The sequence below is a fragment of the Bombina bombina genome, chromosome 6 (genome assembly GCF_027579735.1).
Source record: "Bombina bombina isolate aBomBom1 chromosome 6, aBomBom1.pri, whole genome shotgun sequence".
NCBI classification, from domain to species: Eukaryota; Metazoa; Chordata; class Amphibia; order Anura; family Bombinatoridae; genus Bombina; species Bombina bombina.
Window position 1 is genome coordinate 696,137,105 of NC_069504.1, and position 23,380 is coordinate 696,160,484.

Here is a 23,380-nt window from a genome sequence, read left to right on the forward strand (position 1 = left end):
GGCATTCTGTATTCTATTTTACTGTCTTGATTTCTCTTACTGAAAAGCTGCAAATTTAGCAGTAGTGACTCACAGACTAAACACACTTTAAAGGGGCTTGAAACTCAACATTTTTCTTTTGTTATTCAAATGGAGAATAGGATTTTAAACAACTTTCCAATTTACTTCTATTATCTAATGTGCTTAAAGGGACACTGAACCCATATTTTTTCTTCCGTGATTCAGATAGAGCATGCAATTTTAAGCAACTTTCTAATTTACTCCTAGTATCAATTTTTCTTCGTTCTCTTGCTTTCTATATTTGAAAAAGAAGGCATCTAAGCTATTTTTTTGATTCAGAACCATGGAAAGCCATTGTTTATTGGTGGGTGAATGTATCCACCAATCAGCAAGAACAACCCAGGTTGTTCACCAAAAATGGTCCGGCTTCTAAACTTACATTCTTGCATTTCAAATAAAGATGCCAAGAGAATGAAGATAATTTGATAATAGGAGTAAATTAGAAAGTTGCTTAAAATTACATGCTCTATCTGAATTACAAAAGAAAAAATTGGGGTTCAGTGTCCCTTTAATTCTCTCTGTATCCTTTGTTGAAGCAGCAGCAATGCACTACTGGGGAGCTATCTGAACAAATCGGGTGAGTCAGCAGCATGGGCCATATACTGTGTGTGCATCCAAAGAGAAAAATAGGTTTTATGTCCCTTCTTGTTCTTTGAAGGGGTCACATCTCTATTCTAATCTGAAACCTTATGCTAAGAAGGATAATCTAAATAGAATTTTAATTAGGAGACACCAAACCTGTGCGACTGGAAAGATTTATGGTGTACAACATGCCACAGAAAACCTGTTAGTCACTTAAAGGGACATTAAACACTAAATAAATGTTAGATAGAATGAAGCATTCAATGAAAACATTACTCTGAGAATAACATGTAGATGTCATTTTTTAAAGTTTAATTAGCTATTTAAATAATGACAAAATAAGTGTAAAGTTTTAGGGGTCTATTTATCAAAGCAACAACTATGTTGCATTCGCCGTCGTTAATACGCTCACCAGACATCGCCAGACATTGCTGCCGCGGACCTAAATACGATCACCTTATTTATAAAAAAACCATCAAAAACATGCGCGTCAAGTACGGTGCGAAGAGCATAGGGCTGGTGTTAACTAACAGTCATCAATGTTGCAGTTATTCGGGTTTTTCCCAACTTTATTCCATTTCATTATTGTCCATGAACAAGCACATTTCTCTAAAGCTAATCTTTTATTTCTCTTGTTATAATCACCACAGTCCTCTCACACATCCTATCTATTCGTTGGGTGCAAGAGAATGACTGGTTATGGCAGTTAGGGGAGGAGCTATATAGCAGCTCTGCTGGGTGAATCCTCTTGCACTTCCTGTTGGGGAGGAGTTAATATCCCATAAGTAATGGATGATCCGTGGACTGGATACACTACAAGAGAAATAAATTTATCAGGTAAGCATAAATTATGTTTTTTCATCTGTAAATGTCCAAGAAATAGATTGATTTATAACTCAACAAACAACATCTCATAGAAAGTTATTTTTATATTGATTTGTTATATGATACTTTCACAGAAATTAATGTGAATTTGTATTTCTAGGAGTCATATTTTTAATTTATTTTTTAAATTATTAATGATAGAATTTGTACATATATCCTTGCACATACTTGTGTGTGTGTGTGTGTATATATATATGTCAAAGAAATTAGGCAGACACTCAGGAATCAATTTGAATCAAAGTTTCTTTACTGTAGGCAGCAGCACATACAGAGCTAACGTTTCGGGGTTAGTTACCCCCTCCTCAGGCTCAATACAAACAAATGCCAAATGTACATCTTATATAGCCAAATAGACCCACCCCCAATTAACAATTGTCAATTATGACATCATCAAAAGAAAAAATACAAAGAAAATACACACCTTTTTTATAACATTCAATTAATAACACTAAACAACCAATCTCATATAATCTGATATTAAAGCAAGAAGAAATACCACTTCTCCTGCCTCACTCTCTGTTAATATCTTAAACATATACCATACCCATTTCATATATTTGAGATATTTATTGTTATGTTATTAATATTACTTTTTTATTTTTTGTTTTTTTGTTTTTTTGTTTTTTTATTTTTTAATTTCTTTATTACTGTTACTTATTATCCTTTCTCTAACCTAAAGAGTATTAAAACAGACCTGCCAAATGATATTCTCTATTAAGCCCCCTAGGATGTAATGTGCTAAGTCTATGTATCCACATAGCTTCCTTTTTTAGCAACATCCTTTCCCTGTCAAAGCCAATAGAACCTTTTGAAACCGAGTCAAGTATCATAAATCTCAACTGATTCACCTGGTGACCCCTCTCAAAAAAATGAAAGGGGACAGGAAGGTGTCTCATTTTGGAGTTCCTAATAGTAGACTTATGTTGGGTGAGTCGCTCCTTGACACTCTGTGTCGTCTCACCGACGTATAATAGTCCACACGGACACTTAAGAGCATACACCACATAAGATGATTTACAAGTGAAATGGCCTTTAATGTGAAAGATTTTTCCTGAATGGGGATGACTTATTGTATTACCCTTAATAATGCTGTTACAATGAGAGCAGTTAAGGCAGGGAAAAGTCCCATTTTCAATAGGTCGAAAAACCCTTTGTACATTTTTCATGGATTTTACCTTAGCCCTAACTAATTGCTTACCAATGGAATTACCCTTTCTAAAAGAAGAAAAAGGTGGTAATTTAAACTCCTTAATTTCAGGCATAGAATCCCTTAACATAAACCAATTTTTACAAATCACTCTATGTAATTTAACACTCATATTGCTAAAATTAGAAACAAAGGCCAATTTCTTAGACTTATCTCCATTATGCTTAGGTTGAAGATTGATAGACTCTAATTCCCCACAAGAATAACCTCTTTCTTGAAACCTCATACGCATCTCATCTAAGCGCAATGAACAGGTTAAGGGGTCAGAGACTATCCTCTTCACTCTAAGCAATTGAGATTTTGGTACACTCTTGAAAACTCTTGGCAGATGATGGCTTTGACGGGACAATAAGGTATTTTTGTCAGTAGGCTTTCTAAAAATGTCTGTCTCAAAATGGTTGCCAGCACGCATAACAACAGTGTCTAGGAAAGCCACACTCTCAGTATGATAATTAGCAGTAAATTTTACTGCTGGCACCTTATTTTCTATTCTTAAACGGAGTGCCTCAATGGATTCAATGTCGCCCTGCCAAATGATAAATAGATCATCTATATAGCGCCACCAAGCCAAACATTTATGAAATTCAGGATCAGTATATATAACTTGTTCCTCCAATTGATCCATATAGAGGCAGGCGTAGGCAGGAGCAACATTTGAACCCATTGAGGTACCCCGTAACTGCAGAAAAAATCTGTCATCAAAAGAAAAATAATTGTGGGTTAACACTAGTTCTAATAACTCCATAAAGAAGTTGATTTGTCTATCAGAATACTTGGCTGACCGCATCAGAGAAGACCAGACACTATTTAAACCATCAGCATGGGGGATTATAGTATACAGACTACTTACATCCCAAGTAGCCAAAATGATATCCTCTGGAAGGTCAGCCAAACTTCTGATTTTACTTAGAAAATCACTAGTGTCTTTCAAAAAAGATCGTCCCTGTCTTACTAGAGGAGTAAAAACCTTTTCCAAAAATTTTGCAATTGGACTGAATAAGGAGTCAATGGAGGCCACTATGGGCCTACCCGGTGGATCATAAAGATCCTTATGTATTTTAGGTAATACATAGAAATTAGGGGTTTTAGGATTCTGATTAAACAAATATTCAAACATTTTTTCACTGATTATTTCATCATCAACAGCAGTTTTAAGTAACTCCCTAACTCTAGTCATAAACCCAAACAAAGGATCACAATCAAGTTCCTTATATACCCCTTGATCACTCAATTGTCTTAAAATTTCGCCTTTGTATTTTGATGTATCCATAACGACAATTGCTCCGCCCTTGTCCGCTCCTTTAATTGTAATATGAGAATTTTGTTTTAAACTCTCAAGGGCAGTCTTTTCAGCAATTGTCAAGTTATGTTTTACATCCAAATGCGAGGACTTACTAACCAAATTTTCAAATTCCTTATTCACAACATTAATAAATGTGTCAACAGAATGATTATATACAGTAGGGGTAAATTGACTCTGAACCCGTAAACCAAATACAGATGGATCCAAAATGCATTTGTCCATTTGAGAGCTGTTATAAATCACAGGCTCAGATTCCCCAAAGAAAGCTTTTAGTTTAATAGTCCTGTATAGACGATGTAAATCTAGCTATAATTGAAAAGTGTCCACCTCCTCCACAGGACAATAAGTAAGGCCTTTAGATAAGACAGAAAGTTCTGCAGCAGAAAGTACATAACTTGAGATATTGAACATTATTGGTATTACCTATTTCTTTGCTCGGCGTACTCGCCGTTGCATGCCCTGGCTCTGACCTCCTTGCTCGTTTTTGGCTCCGTTTCCTTTTTCGCTTGGAGCTGGACTGTCGTCCCCCGAGGAGGTTGAAGAGGAGCTTGTATCCGTTGAGGCCGGCTCATTTGTGGCTTTTTTCCCCCGTTGTGGCTTCCATGCTCTCGCCCGGGGTCGATTCTGAAAGCCTCCCGATAGCCAACGATAGACATTTCCGGCTGTATAGTCAGACTCGTCATATATATATATATATATATATATATATATATATATATATATATATATATATATATATATATATATATATATATATATATATATATATATATATAGGAAGCAGGAAATCCCCAAAGGAGGACAAATAGAGGCCGAAGCTTCATCCAAGGTCAGTTCAAAACCAGTTTATTGGCAGAGTGCAGGTACAGAGGTGAAGCCAAGACATTAACACCTGACGCGTTTCGCGCATGCGCACATGCGCTTCATCAGAGGTGCGTGTGTGTGTTATGTCAGAAATCTTTTGCAAACATATTAACATGTCCCTAAGTTCCTGTTTTTGTTCTAAACAATGTTGTCTGTCATATCTCTGTGTTTATTTATACCACTATATGTATATATTGTAAATGTATTATTATTCTGAGCAGGAATGATTGCGAATATAACATGTAATCAGAGTATCATATGTATTTATTTGCAATCAGTGGATATTTTAAAGGGATAGGAAAGTAAAAATGTAAGTTGCATGATTCAGATAGAGCATGTCATTTTAAAACCCTTTAAAATTCACTTCTATTTTCAAATGTGCTTTGTTCTCTTGGTATCCCTTGTTGGAAAAGAATATGCACATATCCTACACTTGTGGGAGCTAGCTGCTAATTGGTGCCTGCACACATTTGTCTCTTGTGATTGGCTAAAACAGAATTTATGCTTACCTGATAAATTACTTTCTCCAACGGTGTGTCCGGTCCACGGCGTCATCCTTACTTGTGGGATATTCTCTTCCCCAACAGGAAATGGCAAAGAGTCCCAGCAAAGCTGGTCACATGATCCCTCCTAGGCTCCGCCCACCCCAGTCATTCGACCGACGGACAGGAGGAAATATATATAGGAGAAACCATATGATACCGTGGTGACTGTAGTTAGAGAAAATAATTCATCAGACCTGATTAAAAAACCAGGGCGGGCCGTGGACCGGACACACCGTTGGAGAAAGTAATTTATCAGGTAAGCATAAATTCTGTTTTCTCCAACATTGGTGTGTCCGGTCCACGGCGTCATCCTTACTTGTGGGAACCAATACCAAAGCTTTAGGACACGGATGAAGGGAGGGAGCAAATCAGGTCACCTAAATGGAAGGCACCACGGCTTGCAAAACCTTTCTCCCAAAAATAGCCTCCGAAGAAGCAAAAGTATCAAATTTGTAAAATTTGGCAAAAGTGTGCAGTGAAGACCAAGTCGCTGCCTTACATATCTGGTCAACAGAAGCCTCGTTCTTGAAGGCCCATGTGGAAGCCACAGCCCTAGTGGAGTGAGCTGTGATTCTTTCAGGAGGCTGCCGTCCGGCAGTCTCATAAGCCAATCGGATAATGCTTTTAAGCCAAAAGGAAAGAGAGGTAGAAGTCGCTTTTTGACCTCTCCTTTTACCAGAATAAACAACAAACAAGGAAGATGTTTGTCTGAAATCTTTAGTAGCCTCTAAATAGAATTTTAGAGCACGGACTACGTCCAAATTGTGTAACAAACGTTCCTTCTTTGAAACTGGATTCGGACACAAAGAAGGTACAACTATCTCCTGGTTAATATTTTTGTTGGAAACAACTTTCGGAAGAAAACCAGGCTTAGTACGCAAAACCACCTTATCTGCATGGAACACCAGATAGGGCGGAGAACACTGCAGAGCAGATAACTCTGAAACTCTTCTAGCAGAAGAAATTGCAACCAAAAACAAAACTTTCCAAGATAATAACTTAATATCTACGGAATGTAAGGGTTCAAACGGAACCCCTTGAAGAACTGAAAGAACTAGATTTAGACTCCAGGGAGGAGTCAAAGGTCTGTAAACAGGCTTGATCCTAACCAGAGCCTGAACAAATGCTTGAACATCTGGCACAGCTGCCAGTCTTTTGTGAAGTAAAACAGATAAAGCAGAGATCTGTCCCTTCAGAGAACTTGCAGATAATCCTTTCTCCAAACCTTCTTGTAGAAAGGATAGAATCTTAGGAATTTTTATCTTGTTCCATGGGAATCCTTTAGATTCACACCAACAGATATATTTTTTCCATATTTTATGGTAAATTTTCCTAGTTACAGGCTTTCTAGCCTGAATCAGAGTATCTATTACAGAATCTGAAAACCCACGCTTTGATAAAATCAAGCGTTCAATCTCCAAGCCGTCAGTTGGAGGGAAACCAGATTCGGATGTTCGAATGGACCCTGAACAAGAAGGTCCTGTCTCAAAGGTAGCTTCCATGGTGGAGCCGATGACATATTCACCAGGTCTGCATACCAAGTCCTGCGTGGCCACGCAGGAGCTATCAAGATCACCGAGGCCCTCTCCTGATTGATCCTGGCTACCAGCCTGGGGATGAGAGGAAACGGTGGGAATACATAAGCTAGGTTGAAGGTCCAAGGTGCTACTAGTGCATCTACTAGAGTCCCCTTGGGATCCCTGGATCTGGACCCGTAGCAAGGAACCTTGAAGTTCTGACGAGACGCCATCAGATCCATGTCTGGAATGCCCCATAATTGAGTTATTTGGGCAAAGATTTCCGGATGGAGTTCCCACTCCCCCGGATGGAATGTCTGACGACTCAGAAAATCCGCTTCCCAATTTTCCACTCCTGGGATGTGGATCGCAGACAAGTGGCAGGAGTGATCCTCCGCCCATTGAATTATCTTGGTCACTTCTTTCATCGCCAGGGAACTCCTTGTTCCCCCCTGATGATTGATATATGCAACGGTCGTCATGTTGTCTGACTGAAACCTTATGAATTTGGCCTTTGCTAGTTGAGGCCAAGCTCTGAGAGCATTGAATATCGCTCTCAGTTCCAGAATGTTTATCGGGAGAAGAGACTCTTCCCGAGACCATAGACCCTGAGCTTTCAGGGATTCCCAGACCGCGCCCCAGCCCACTAGGCTGGCGTCGGTCGTGACAATGACCCACTCTGGTCTGCGGAAGCTCATTCCCTGTGACAGATTGTCCAGGGTCAGCCACCAACGGAGTGAATCTCTGGTCTTTTGATCTACTTGAATCGTCGGAGACAAGTCTGTATAATCCCCATTCCACTGTCTGAGCATGCACAGTTGTAATGGTCTTAGATGAATTTGTGCAAAAGGAACTATGTCCATTGATGCAACCATCAATCCTATTACTTCCATGCACTGCGCTATGGAAGGACGAGGAACAGAATGAAGTACTTGACAAGAGCTTAGAAGTTTTGATTTTCTGACCTCTGTCAGAAAAATCCTCATTTCTAAGGAATCTATTATTGTTCCCAAGAAGGGAACTCTTGTTGACGGGGACAGAGAACTTTTTTCTTTGTTCACCTTCCATCCGTGAGATCTGAGAAAGGCTAGGACGATGTCCGTATGAGCCTTTGCTTTTGACAGGGACGACGCTTGAATCAGGATGTCGTCCAAGTAAGGTACTACTGCAATGCCCCTTGGTCTTAGAACCGCTAGAAGGGACCCTAGTACCTTTGTGAAAATCCTTGGAGCAGTGGCTAATCCGAATGGAAGTGCCACAAACTGGTAATGCTTGTCCAGAAAAGCGAACCTTAGGAACTGATGATGTTCCTTGTGGATAGGAATATGTAGGTACGCATCCTTTAAATCCACGGTAGTCATAAATTGATTTTCCTGGATAGTAGGTAGGATCGTTCGAATAGTTTCCATTTTGAACGATGGTACCCTGAGAAATTTGTTTAGGATCTTTAGATCCAAAATTGGTCTGAATGTTCCCTCTTTTTTGGGAACTATGAACAGATTGGAATAAAATCCCATTCCTTGTTCTCTTATTGGAACTGGATGTATCACTCCCATCTTTAACAGGTCTTCTACACAATGTAAGAATGCCTGTCTCTTTATTTGGTTTGAAGATAATTGAGACCTGTGGAACCTTCCCCTTGGGGGTAGTTCCTTGAATTCCAGGAGATAACCTTGAGAAACTATTTCTAGCGCCCAAGGATCCTGAACATCTCTTGCCCAAGCCTGAGCAAAGAGAGAAAGTCTGCCCCCCACTAGATCCGGTCCCGGATCGGGGGCTATCCCTTCATGCTGTTTTGGTAGCAGTGGTAGGCTTCTTGGCCTGCTTACCCTTGTTCCAGCCTTGCATTGGTTTCCAGGCTGGTTTGGGTTGTGAAGTATTACCCTCTTGCTTAGAGGATACAGAATTAGAGGCTGGTCCGTTTCTGCGAAAGGGACGAAAATTAGGCTTATTTTTAGCCTTAAAAGACCTATCCTGTGGGAGGGCGTGGCCCTTTCCCCCAGTGATGTCTGAAATAATCTCTTTCAAATCAGGTCCAAATAATGTTTTACCTTTGAAAGGAATGTTAAGCAATTTTGTCTTGGAAGACACATCCGCTGACCAAGACTTTAGCCAAAGCGCTCTGCGCGCCACGATAGCAAACCCTGAATTTTTCGCCGCTAATCTAGCTAATTGCAAAGCGGCATCTAAAACAAAAGAGTTAGCCAATTTAAGTGCTTGGTCCATAACCTCCTCATACGAAGATTCTTTACTGAGCGATTTTTCTAGTTCCTCGAACCAGAAACACGCTGCCGTAGTGACAGGAACAATGCATGAAATTGGTTGTAGAAGGTAACCTTGCTGTACAAAAATCTTTTTAAGCAAACCCTCTAATTTCTTATCCATAGGATCTTTGAAAGCACAACTATCTTCGATAGGAATAGTAGTGCGTTTGTTTAGAGTAGAAACCGCCCCCTCGACCTTGGGGACTGTCTGCCATAAGTCCTTTCTGGGGTCGACTATAGGAAATAATTTCTTAAATATAGGGGGGGGGACAAAAGGTATGCCGGGCCTTTCCCACTCTTTATTTACTATGTCCGCCACCCGCTTGGGTATAGGAAAAGCGTCGGGGGGCACCGGAACCTCTAGGAACTTGTCCATCTTACATAATTTCTCTGGAATGACCAAATTGTCACAATCATCCAGAGTAGATAACACCTCCTTAAGCAGTGCGTGGAGATGTTCTAATTTAAATTTAAATGTCACAACATCAGGTTCAGCTTGATGAGAAATTTTTCCTGAATCTGAAATTTCTCCATCAGACAAAACCTCCCTCATGGCCCCTTGAGATTGGTGTGAGGGTATGTCAGAACAGTTATCATCAGCGTCCTCTTGCTCTTCAGTGTTTAAAACAGAGCAATCGCGCTTTCTCTGATAAGTAGGCATTTTGGATAAAAGATTTGCTATGGAGTTATCCATTACAGCCGTTAATTGTTGCATGGTAATAAGTATTGGCGCACTAGATGTACTAGGGGCCTCCTGTGTGGGCATAACTGGTGTAGACACAGTAGGGGATGATGTAGTATCATGTTTACTCCCCTCATTTGAGGAATCATCTTGGGCAATATCATTATCTGTGGCATTACTGTCCTTACTTTGTTTGGACACTATGGCACAATTATCACATAAATTTAAATGGGGAGACACATTGGCTTTCATACATATAGAACATAGCTTATCTGATGGTACAGACATGTTAAACAGGCTTAAACTTGTCAACAAAGCACAAAAAACGTTTTAAAATAAAACCGTTACTGTCACTTTAAATTTCAAACTGAAAACACTTTATTACTGAATATGTGAAAAAGTATGAAGGAATTGTTCAAAATTTCACCACAGTGTCTTAAAGCATTAAAAGTATTGCACACCAAATTTCAGAGCTTTAACCCTTAAATTAACCCCTATACAGTCCCAGCTATATGCTTTGCTGAGACCCAACCAAGCCCAGAGGGGAATACGATACCAAATGACGCCTTCTAGAAGCTTTTTTAGTGATTCTTAGATCCTCACACATGCATCTGCATGCCTTGCTCTCCAAAAACAACTGTGCAGTAATGGCGCGAAAATGAGGCTCAGTCTATAACTAGAAAGGCCCCCAGACTAAAAAAGGTGTCCAACACAGTGCCTGCCGTTTTTTAAACGTTCCCCAAGATTATAATGCCAATTATTAGCTAGAATCTGCATAATATGCCCCAATAAAGCAATCGTTTTAGCCCATAAAAATGTCTACCAGTTTTTAAACCCTTTTTTAAGCCCTTTATTCTTTTATATTTGACTAAGAAAATGGCTTACCGGTCCCCATGAGGGGAAATGACAGCCTTCCAGCATTACATGGTCTTGTTAGAAATATGGCTAGTCATACCTTAAGCAGAAAGGTCTGCTAACTGTTTCCCCCAACTGAAGTTACTTCATCTAAACAGTCCTGTGTGGAAACAGCAATCGATTTTAGTTACTGTCTGCTAAAATCATCTTCCTCTTACAAACAGAAATCTTCATCCTTTTCTGTTTCAGAGTAAATAGTACATACCAGCACTATTTTAAAATAACAAACACTTGATAGAAGAATAAAAACTACATTTAAACACCAAAAAACTCTTAACCATCTCCGTGGAGATGTTGCCTGTGCAACGGCAAAGAGAATGACTGGGGTGGGCGGAGCCTAGGAGGGATCATGTGACCAGCTTTGCTGGGACTCTTTGCCATTTCCTGTTGGGGAAGAGAATATCCCACAAGTAAGGATGACGCCGTGGACCGGACACACCAATGTTGGAGAAATAGATGTGTTCAGCTAGCTGCCAGTAGTGCAATGCTGCAAAGCAAATTTGATAATAGAAATAAATTGGAAAGTTGTTTAAAATTGTATGTTCTATCCAAATCATGAAATAATATTTTGGGGTTTCCTGTCCCTTTAAGAGCTGGGCCAGGTTTCTTTCTGCACCTGTCTAACCCCTCCTGATTGCAATCTATTTTTAAAAACCACCCCCTCACAGGTGTTATAAAATGGGATGGCATATAACATGACATTTCTTACTGAAAAAGAAATTCAAGAGAAGGAAGAAATACACTGAATATAGCATGACAGTAAAGAGGTGATTTTAATTTCTGCTGTATCTGAATCATGACAGTTGAAAGTCAGCTTAAGATTCTATTGAATCAAACACATGAACTAACGCCCTCTAGTTGTGGAAGAAAATCAAAATGCATTCAGGTAAGAGCCGGCCTTCAAGGACTAAGACATTTGGGCATATGATCCTCCTAGGTTTAGCTTTCACATAAGAATACCAAAGAACGAAGCAAAATTGATGATAAAAGTAAATTGGAAAGTTGTTTAAAATAACATGCTCTATCTGAATCATGAAAGTTTATTTTTGACTAGACTGTCCCTTTAACCCCTTGGCGACTGAGGACATGTCAGGCACGTCCTACAAAGGGTGTTAGTTAAGGACCAAGGACTAGTGATGTCCCGAACTGTTCGCAGGCGAATAGTTCCCGGCGAACATAGCTTGTTCGTGTTCACAACGGCGGGCGAACATATGCGATGTTTGATCCGCCCCCTATTCGTCATCATTGAGTAAACTTTGACCCTGTATCTTACAGTCTGCAGACACATTCCAGCCAATCAGCAGCAGACCCTCCCTCCCAGACCCTCCCAGCTCCTGGATAGCAACCATTTTAGATTAATTCGGAAGCTGATTTCTTAGTGAGAGGAGGGACAGTGTAGCTGCTGCTGATTTAATAGGGAAATTGATAGCTAGGCTAGTGTTTTAAGACTCATCTGATCTCTGCTGTAAGGACAGCACCCCAAAAAGCCCTTTTTAGGTCTGCTTTTTTTTTTCCCTGTGTAATCTCACAGCGTATACTGTGCCCACTTGCCACCACTCATATCTGGTGTAACATTAGTGTAAATTTAGAAAAAAAAAACTTTTTTGACTGTGAAACATCAGTCTGCTTGTGTAATCTAATTGCAGTTGCCTGCTTGCCAGCGTGTGTGCCAGGCCCACTTGCCCACAGTGCCACCACTCATATCTGTTGTAACAGTAGTGTAAATTTAAAAAACAAAAAAACTTTTTTGACTGTGAAACATCAGTTTGCTTGTGTAATCTAATTGCAGTTGCCTGCCTGCCAGCGTGTGTGCCAGGCCCACTTGCCCACAATGCCACCACTCATATCTGTTGTAACAGTAGAGTAAATTAAAAAAAAAAAAACTTTTTTGACTGTGAAACATCAGTCTGCTAGTGTAATCTAATTTCAGTTGCCTGCCTGCCAGCGTGTGTGCCAGGCCCACTTGCCCACAGTGCCACCACTCATATCTGTTGTAACAGTAGTGTAAATTTAAAAAAAAAAAACTTTTTTGACTGTGAAACATCAGTCTGCTAGTTTAAACTAATTGCAGTTGCCTGCCTGCCAGCGTGTGTGCAGGCCCACTTGCCCACAGTGCCAGCACTTATATCTGTTGTAACAGTAGTTTAAATTAAAAAAAAAAAACTTTTTTGACTGTTAAACATCAGTCTGCTAGTGTAATCTAATTGCAGTTGCCTGCCTGCCAGCGTGTGTGCCAGGCCCACTTGCCCACAGTGCCACCACTCATATCTGTTGTAACAGTAGTGTAAATTTAAAAAAAAAACTTTTTTGACTGTGAAACATCAGTCTGCTAGTGTAATCTAATTGCAGTTGCCTGCCTGCCAGCGTGTGTGCCAGGCCCACTTGCCCACAGTGCCACCACTCATATCTGTTGTAACAGTAGTGTAAATTAAAAAAAAACAACTTTTTTGACTGTGAAACATCAGTCTGCTAGTGTAATCTAATTGCAGTTGCCTGCTTGCCAGCGTGTGTGCCAGGCCCACTTGCCCACAGTGCTACCACTCATATCTGTTGTAACAGTAGTGTAAATTTAAAAAAAAAAACTTTTTTGACTGTGAAACATCAGTCTGCTAGTGTAATCTAATTGCAGTTGCCTGCCTGCCAGCGTGTGTGCCAGGCCCACTTGCCCACAGTGCCACCACTCATATCTGTTGTAACAGTAGTGTAAATTTTAAAAAAAACTTTTTTGACTGTGAAACATCAGTCTACTAGTGTAATCTAATTGCAGTTGCCTGCCTGCCAGTGTGTGTGCCAGGCCCACTTGCCCACAGTGCCACCACTCATATCTGTTGTAACAGTAGTGTAAATTTAAAAAAAAAAACTTTTTTGACTGTTAAACATCAGTCTGCTAGTGTAATCTAATTGCAGTTGCCTGCCTGCCAGTGTGTGTGCCAGGCCCACTTGCCCACAGTACCACCACTCATATCTGTTGTAACAGTAGTGTAAATTAAAAAAAAAAAAAACTTTTTTGACTGTGAAACATCAGTCTGCTAGTGTAATCTAATTGCAGTTGCCTGCCTGCCAGCATCTGTGCCAGGCCCACTTGCCCACAGTGCGACCACACATATCTGTTGTAACAGTAGTTTAAATTTTAAAAAAAAACTTTTTTGACTGTTAAACATCAGTCTGCTAGTGTAATCTAATTGCAGTTGCCTGCCTGCCAGCGTGTGTGCCAGGCCCACTTGCCCACAGTGCCACCACTCAAATCTGTTGTAACAGTAGTGTAAATTTAAAAAAAAAACTTTTTTGACTGTGAAACATCAGTCTGCTAGTGTAATCTAATTGCAGTTGCCTGCCTGCCAGCGTGTGTGCCAGGCCCACTTGCCCACAGTGCCACCACTCATATCTGTTGTAACAGTAGTGTAAATTTAAAAAAAAAACTTTTTTGACTGTGAAACATCAGTCTGCTAGTGTAATCTAATTTCAGTTGCCTGCCTGCCAGCGTGTGTGCCAGGCCCACTTGCCCACAGTGCTACCACTCATATCTGTTGTAACAGTAGTGTAAATTTAAAAAAAATATATTTTTTTGACTGTGAAACATCAGTCTGCTAGTGTAATCTAATTGCAGTTGCCTGCTTGCTAGCGTGTGTGCCAGGCCCACTTGCCCACAGTGCCACCACTCATATCTGTTGTAACAGTAGTGTAAATTTAAAAAAAGAAACTTTTTTGACTGTGAAACATCAGTCTGCTAGTGTAATCTAATTGCAGTTGCCTGCCTGCCAGCGTGTGTGCCAGGCCCACTTGCCCACAGTGCCACCACTCATATCTGTTGTAACAGTAGTGTAAATTTAAAAAAAAAACTTTTTTGACTGTTAAACATCAGTCTGCTAGTGTAATCTAATTGCAGTTGCCTGCCTGCCAGCGTGTGTGCCAGGCCCGCTTGCCCACAGTGCCACCACTCATATCTGTTGTAACAGTAGTGTAAATTTAAAAAAAAAAATTTTTTGACTGTGAAACATCAGTCTGCTAGTGTAATCTAATTCCAGTTGCCTGCCTGCCAGTGTGTATGCCAGGCCCACTTGCCCACAGTGCTACCACTCATATCTGTTGTAACAGTAGTGTAAATTTAAAAAAACAACTTTTTTGACTGTTAAACATCAGTCTGCTAGTGTAATCTAATTGCAGTTGCCTGCCTGCCAGTGTGTGTGCCAGGCCCACTTGCCCACAGTGCCACCACTCATATCTGTTGTAACAGTAGTGTAAATTAAAAAAAAAAAACTTTTTTGACTGTGAAACATCAGTCTGTTAGTGTAATCTAATTGCCCCAAATTTGAAGTAAGAGGACCGACCAAGCATCTTTTTTCATCTCCCGGTTCCTAAAATCCATGCCATATACACGTCCCCCGATAGGGGGAGTAACAGGTATTAAACTGATCAGAATAGTACTACTTAACACACAACTCATATCTGGTGGCACAGTAGATTGCACGCGCAGTGCACTAAATTTGAAGTAGGAGGACCGACCAAGCATCTTTTTCCATCTCCCGGTTCCTAAAATCCATGCCATATACATGTCCCCTGGCGCCACAACTGCCTCTGGGAACCTTACCATGGGTCCCAGACCGCACGTCTTGTAATTCTCTGTCTGGGAAATTATATATCTATCAAATCTATCTATTTATCTATCAAATCTATGGGGCCTAGTTATCAAGCCGTCAACCTCAAATACGCTGCGTATTTGTGGCGAGGCTGATTCGCCTTAGTTATCAAAGTTATCAAAGGCTCGAGACCGGCAAAAGTAGAATTTTGTGACGTAAGCATCGATCCGCCGGACTCAGTCCGACACAGATCGATTCTTACGTCACTCCAGATGTTCCGCACACAAGTGCGGCACATTCTCACTACTTTTGCTAGCTATCAAAAAACTAGCAGGTACGCTCGGCACTTTTACGGCCCAGCGTACCTGGTTTTCAATCCGCCAGCCTGGAGGCGGCGGATCCCATAGGAATCAATGGGAGTCTGACCATAGCGAAAGTACAAGTTCGCTGCTGACAGACATCCCATTGATTTCTATGGGAGATGTCTGCACCTAACACCCTAACATGTACCCCGAGTCTAAACACCACTAATCTGCCCCCCCCTACACCGCCGCAACTAAATAAAGTTATTACCCCCTAAACCGCCGCTCCCGGAGCCCACCGCAAGCTACTCTATACATATTAACCCCTAAACCGCCACTCCCGGAGCCCACCGCAACTATAATAAATGTATTAACCCCTAAGCCGCCGCTCCCTGAACCTGCCGCAACCTATATTAAATGTATTAACCCCTATCCTGCCCCCCCTACACCGTCGCCACCTATAATAAATTTATTAACCCCTAATCTGCCCCCCCTACACCGTCGCCACCTATAATAAATTTATTAACCCCTATCCTGCCCCCCACTACGCCGCTGCCACTGTCATAAAATTATTAACCCCTAAACCTAAGTCTAACCCTAACCCTAACGCCCCCCTAACTTAAATATTAATGAAATAAATCTAAATAAATTAACTCTTATTAAGTAAATGAATCCTATTTAAAACTAAATACTTACCTTTAAAATAAACCCTAATATAGCTACAATATAAATAATAATTATATTCTAGCTATCTTAGGATTTATATTTATTTCACAGGTACTTTTCAATTTATTTTAACCATGTACAATAGCTATTAAATAGTTATTAACTATTTAATAGCTTACCTAGCTAAAATAAAGAGAAATGTACCTGTGAAATAAATCCTAACCTAAGTTACAATTACACCTAACACTACACTATACTTTAATAAATTATTCCTATTTAAAAATAAATACCTACCTGTAAAATAAACCCTAAGATAGCTACAATATAATTAATAATTATATTATAGCTATCTTAGGATTTATATTTATTTTACAGGTAACTTTGTATTTATTTTAGCTAGATAGAATAGTTATTAAATAGTTATTAACTATTTAATAACTACATAGCTAAAAGAAATACAAAATTACCTGTAAAATAAATCCTAACTTAAGTTACAATTAAACCTAATACTACACTATCATTAAATTAATTAAATAAACTACCTACAAATAACTACAATTAAATACAATTACATAAACTAACTAAAGTACAAAAAATAAAAAAGCTAAGTTACAAAAAATAAAAAAATAAGTTACAAACATGTTACAAATATTACAACAATTTTAAGCTACTTACACCTAATCTAAGTCCCTAATAAAATAACAAACCCCCCAAAATAAAAAAATGCCCTACCCTATTCTAAATTAAATAAATTTCAAAGCTCTTTTACCTTACCAGCCCTTAAAAGGGCCATTTGTGGGGGCATGCCCCAAAGAAAACAGCTCTTTTGCCTGTAAAAGAAAAATACAACCCCCCCCAACATTAAAACCCACCACCCACATACCCCTAATCTAACCCAAACCCCCCTTACAAAAACCTAACACTAATCCCCTGAAGATCATCCTACCTTGAGTCGTCTTCACTCAGCCGAGCCACCGATGGAACTGAAGAGGACATCCGGAGCGGAAGAAGTTAATCCTCCAAGCGGTGCTGAAGAAATCTTCCATCCGATGAAGTCATCATCCAGGCGGCGCTGAAGAAAAGTCTTCGATCCGTCCAATGTCATCTTCAAAGAGGCGCTGAAGAGGTCTTCTATCCGGGCGAAGTCATCTTCCAAGCCGGGTCTTGAATCTTCCTTCCGCCGACGCGGAACCACCTTCTTCACCGACGGACTACGACGAATGACGGCTCCTTTAAGGGACGTCATCCAAGATGGCGTCCCCTCAATTCCGATTGGCTGATAGGATTCTATCTATTTCTAAAAGAGCTTTGAAATTTATTTAATTTAGAATAGGGTAGGGCATTTTTTTATTTTGGGGGGGTTTGTTATTTTATTAGGGGGCTTAGATTAGGTGTAAGTAGCTTAAAATTGTTGTAATATTTGTAACATGTTTGTAACTTATTTTTTTATTTTTTGCAACTTAGCTTTTTTTATTTTTTGTACTTTAGTTAGTTTATGTAATTGTATTTAATTGTAGTTATTTGTAGTTAATTTATTTAATTAATTTAATGATAGTGTAGTATTAGGTTTAATTGTAACTTAAGTTAGGATTTATTTTACAGGTAATTTTGTATTTCTTTTAGCTATGTAGTTATTAAATAGTTAATAACTATTTAATAACTATTCTAACTAGCTAAAATAAATACAAAGTTACCTGTAAAATAAATATAAATCCTAAGATAGCTATAATATAATTATTAATTACATTGTAGCTATCTTAGGGTTTATTTTACAGGTAAGTATTTATTTTTAAATAGGAATAATTTATTAAAGTATAGTGTAGTGTTAGGTGTAATTGTAACTTAGGTTAGGATTTATTTCACAGGTACATTTCTCTTTATTTTAGCTAGGTAAGCTATTAAATAGTTAATAACTATTTAATAGTTATTGTACATGGTTAAAATAAATTGAAAGGTACCTGTAAAATAAATATAAATCCTAAGATAGCTAGAATATAATTATTATTTATATTGTAGCTATATTAGGGTTTATTTTAAAGGTAAGTATTTAGTTTTAAATAGGATTAATTTACTTAATAAGAGTTAATTTATTTAGATTTATTTAATTAATATTTAAGTTAGGGGGGCGTTAGGGTTAGGGTTAGACTTAGGTTTAGGGGTTAATAATTTTATTACAGTGGCGGCGGCGTAGTGGGGGGCAGATTAGGGGTTAATAAATTTATTATAGGTGGCGACGGTGTAGGGGGGGCAGGATATGGGTTAATAGGTTTAATATAGGTTGCGGCGGGTTCATGGAGCGGCGGTTTAGGGGTTAAACTATTTATTTAGTTGCGGAGAGGTGCGGGATCAGCAGGATAGGGGTTAATAATTTTATTATAGAGGGCGACGGTATGGGGGGGCAGGATAGGGGTTAATACATTTATAAGAGTTGCGGCAGGGTCTAGGAGCAGCGGTTTAGGGATTAGTAACTTTATTGAGTTGCGGGAGGCTCCGGGGGCGCCGGTATAGGGATAGAACAGTGTAGTTTAGTGTGAGTGCTTAGTGACAGGCTAGCAATAAAGCTGGGAAAAAGCCGAAGGGCAGCGAGATCGGATGAGTGATAACTGTCACAGTCCGCTGCTCATCGCCCCGCGGCTTTTTGACAGCTTTATTTGATAACTTAGGCGTATTTTTTCAGGTCCGCGGCGGCGAAGGTAGGCGAGCTTAGGCGGGCGTATTGGGCCGGCGAAGCAAGAAAAGTAGACGGCTTGATAACTACCCCCCAATCTATCTATCGTATCTATCAAATGTATATTGCATCTATTGATCTATCTATCTAATCTATGTATCTATCAAATCTATCTATCTTGTGGTTGTGCAAATGGACTGGTTGCGGTTGTTTGCGGTGCGTTAAACAGGGAGTTTGGTCTGTCACTGTGAAGCGGGCGTAACCCTTACACTACCTGATCGATACAACATCATACCTGATGTTTTAAAGCACGTTATTCCAAACAATTTAGGAATGTTAGGTGATTTCTGCCCTTTATGGATTAAAAAAAGACTCTGCATCAACTATGTAATTTTCCGTGGGAGTTTTGCCATGGATCCCCCTCCGGCATGCCACAGTCCAGGTGTTAGTCCCCTTGAAACAACTTTTCCATCACTATTGTGGCCAGAAAGAGTCCCTGTGGGTTTTAAAATTCGCCTGCCTATTGAAGTCTATGGCGGTTCGCCCGTTTGCGAACAGTTACGGACGTTCACGAACGGAAAATTTTCAGTTCGCGACATCACTACCAAGGACGTGCCTGACACGTCCTCTGGTAATCTGAATGCTGAAAGCAATCGATCGCTTCCAGTCACTCAAACAGTATTGCAGCGATGCCTCGATGTTGAGGCATCCTGCAATACTGTTCCTGACTGCCGGGCTCCGTTTTGATCACTCCCAAAGAGCGATCACTTCTGGTTTCACTTCACGTGGAGCCCAGCAGTCAGGCAGAGCATCAGAAGCCATCAGGCAGGCTTCTGATGCTCTGAAAGTGTGCTAAGGGCCTCGGTGGGTCAAGGCACTTAGTAAAATAACATCCGATTTCCCTCCCTCTCCTCACTTGAGTTTTTGTGGGAGAGAGAGATTTAGATAATATATTTATTAAAAATTGTGAGACTTAAAGGTTCTTGTCAGAGCCATTAACCCCTAACTTGCCAGTGATCACTATAAATCACTGGCATTAGCACAGCAGTAGTGAGACCCAAAGGCTCTTTTCAGAGCCATTTAGTTTTTTAGTTAATTTAAATTTAAATTTTGTGTTGATTTTTTTTTTAGTAATTTTTTTTCTGTGAAAGAGAAAAATAAATCATGTCACAGAGAACATATAGTGCTGAGGAGGCGTATGCCATTCTTATGTCAGAGTCAGATGCCTCTATGTCTGACTCAGACCCCAATTTTGACCCTGCCATATGCTCAGATACATCATTAGATACAGTCTCAAATGATAGTAATGTATCTGTGGCTGCTACCCCCCCCGGCTAGCCCCCCTGCCAGAAGGAGATGTGTTGCTCCAGCTGCCATTGCTGCTGAAGAGTGGGTAACGCCTCATCACCAGAGGCCAAATATCCCACCCTTCACTGCAAATCCTGGCATCAATGTGGATGTGGCAGTATTTACCCCCCAACAGTTTATGGAGGTATTTCTGGGCGATGATGTATTGGGGAACATTGTCGCCCAAACTAATTTATTTGCCCATCAGTTCCGTGCTGCAAAGTCTGATACTTTTTTGACAAAGCAGCAATGGGCCCCCATCAATGTGCCAAAATGTAAAAAATTCTGGGCATTGACTATGCCGATGGGCATTATAAAGAAACCCTCCATTCGCTCCTACTGGAGCAGTAGCCCCATTTGCTCTACCCCCATTTTCTCCCAGTGTATGTCAAGGAAGAGGTATGGAATGATTCTACATTTCATGCACTTCAGCGACAACTGCCTGTGCCCCCCTAGGGAGCATCCCCAATTTGACAGGCTGTATAAAATCCACCCCTGATTACCCACTTTACTGCCAGGTTTGCATAGGCTTATACATCTGGAAGGAATGTATGCGGGGATGAATCTCTGATGAAGTATAAGGGAAGGCTGGGATTCAAGCAGTATATTCCCTCCAAGCGCTCCAGGTATGGAGTAAATTACACAGAAGAACTAAAAAAATTACTTCCAATAGAGGGCACTGATCTGAGTAAAGATACACCAATAAACTCAAAAATAAATATATCAATACAATCAATATAGATATAGATATATAAATGTATAAACAATTGAGAAAATATTCACAATAGTGATGAGTGATATTATTAGTACATATATATGGGTTGGTTGAATGGTATTCTTAAAACATCTATATGAGAGAGATAAACTTTCCAATCTATGGGTAAACATCCACTAGATAAAGGTATGCAAACCTAATAGATTTAAATAGTACAGTCCCAACACATATGATGTCTGAAGCATCTAATGTTTGTTTCAATCTTTTCCTCCAATAAGGGGGTATCTCCGGAAGTCCTGAATGATGCAGCACTCTCTTTACACCTTAGTGACAAATAATTGTCTTAGGTATGGAGTAAAGGTGTATAAGCTCTGTGAGAGCGAGACTGGGTATACTCAGGCCTTCTGTATATACGAGGGAAAGGATATCCACCTTGACCCTCCAGGCTTCCCAGAACATATGGGAACCACTGGCAAGATTGTGTGGGACCTGATATTACCCCTGATGAACAAAGGGTACCACTTGTATTTAGATCCTTTCTATACAAGTGTCCTTTTGTTTAAGCTACTGTATTGCTTTGATACAATAGCTTGTGGTACAATTCGAAAGACCTGCGCAGGTTTCCAAGGACAACTTGCACGCACCCGAATATGAATGGGAGAGACCTCAGTTCAGCGCCAAGAGGAGCTGTTGGCAGTTAAGTACAGAGACAAGAAGGATGTATACCTTCTTACCACCATCCACACAGAGAGGACTGTGGAGGTCTCTGTTTGTGGCAGAGCTGAGAGCACAAGGAAGCCAGTGTGCACCAAGGCTTATAACCGGCAACCCAATTCAACCCTAGTCACCTGTGATGTTGACTCATTATATACCAGCACAGAAAGACAATGGGGGCACAAAGCGGTTGCTCATTTTCTTAGAAAAAATGAAACCATGTCCAATGAATCCAAACAGTTTATTATCAACTTATTAGAATTTGTGCTTGGACATAACTACTTTGTATTTGACGGGAAATTTTACTTACAAACATGCGGGACAGCAATGGGGACATCTTGTGCCCCAACGTACGCTAATATATACCTGGGCTGGTGGGAAGAAACTGTAGTGTTTCATGAAACCCTTAAACAGTATACACAATACATTGCCCACTAGTCCAGGTATATAGAGGACATTTTCTTTATATTCACCTGTAAGGTGCAGCACTTTAGGTTATGATTACGGCCCACGGCCAAAACATGTCAACCGTCTAGTGCTTTCACCCTCTTTCTGCACTTTGAATCTGCATGGATTTTTTAACCTTGATGTTGCAATAAAGGAACTTTTTATCAGCAAGACCGCCTTCTCTCTCTCTTTTCCTGTCAAAGTTTTATTACTCATATTTTGTATGGATATTGATAGCCTAAAAAAACAATACTTTCTACCTCACATTTTTATTTTTCAATTTTTGTAATAAGCCAACAGATAACTCTCAGCGTATACAGTCCCTAACAGACACATACCACTTTTGTATACAGAGGCTGTCACTTCACTCGCAGGGAGAGCACATAATATAGCAACAGCTCAAACCTAAACACAAATAAGCACACACGCCGCTCAATTTATCACAGATCAACATTTATGTAAGCATAAATCAAGCTTCTGAGAGTGGTGAAGAACTAAACTATATAGCACTTCCTAGTATATAATGCGATTGATGAAGAAAAACAATAGCTAAAACACATTAACAATCGTGCACTCTGGCTTATAGTATTAATTTACATATTCAAAATGATTGGACAACATCAGCAGCATACAAAAGATAAAAAATTAGTTTTTTCATGAGGGGCATTTTAAAAAAATCTGTTGAGGACTTGAAAAGGGCATTTAGTTTAAGTGGAAACATTATTTTATGTTTCACTAATTTGTTTGATATATATCTCATTGAAAATGAATTTGTAACTTCTATAAAAAAAAATAAAAAAATGTTAAGCTCGAATGTCCCTTTAATGGCGAGAAAAACTGTATATAATATGTGTGGGTACAGTAAATGAGTTAGAGGAAAATTACAGCTAAACACAAACACTGCAGAAATTTAAAAATAGCCCTGGTCCTTAAAGGAAAGAAATTGAAAAGTGCTGTGGTCACTTATGGATTTAACGTACAGCAGAGTATAGTAGAGAATAGGAAACATTAGGAAGAAAAGACAAAGCAGGGTCTGTAGAGGTGTCATTAGAACGGTCGCCCAAATCTTGAAATGGGCAAGGCCTGTGGACCATCATCATTCTAAAGGAAAATAATTTAT